Source organism: Trachymyrmex septentrionalis, unplaced genomic scaffold, assembly GCF_001594115.1.
Source record: "Trachymyrmex septentrionalis isolate Tsep2-gDNA-1 unplaced genomic scaffold, Tsep1.0 scaffold5, whole genome shotgun sequence".
In the NCBI taxonomy this organism is placed as follows: domain Eukaryota; kingdom Metazoa; phylum Arthropoda; class Insecta; order Hymenoptera; family Formicidae; genus Trachymyrmex; species Trachymyrmex septentrionalis.
The window spans coordinates 1,803,740-1,804,253 of record NW_017305672.1 but is presented as its reverse complement, the minus strand read 5'-3'; positions in this window follow the sequence as shown (position 1 = coordinate 1,804,253).

Sequence of the window (514 nt, the reverse complement as noted above, 5' to 3'; positions counted from 1 at the left end):
GAAATAATTTCCAACAGCCTTGATCTTAACAAATGTTATTTGGAACATGATCGTGAACAATATCAAGATCAACATTTTAGCCATCGGTCGTACGTAATGCTAATGCCGACGGTACTGTAAATTTCAAGCCTTATAACTTGAAAAATAATGAAAAAATTAATGAAAAATAATTTTTGTAGAGTTTTGAAAAGCTCTTGACACCAACTATTAGATTATGACATAATCGAAAATAATGTATTCCATTAAAAAAAATCTATTTGACCTTGATCTGAACTTGGCGACGCCATCCAAGGTCAAACTAATAAGATCTGTAAATACCTATCTTTTTATACTTTACTACTTCTGTCTAAAACATTTCTTTCAAAAACATTATCCTCCCGAATAAATCCAGAATCCCAAACTTTTTTGAACACCTTGTATATGTATTCGTGTGTTATATCGACCAATTATTACGAATGAGAGAGGTGAGTGCGCGTAAAGGCGAAGGTGCAAAAAAGTACATTTTTCAGAAGAT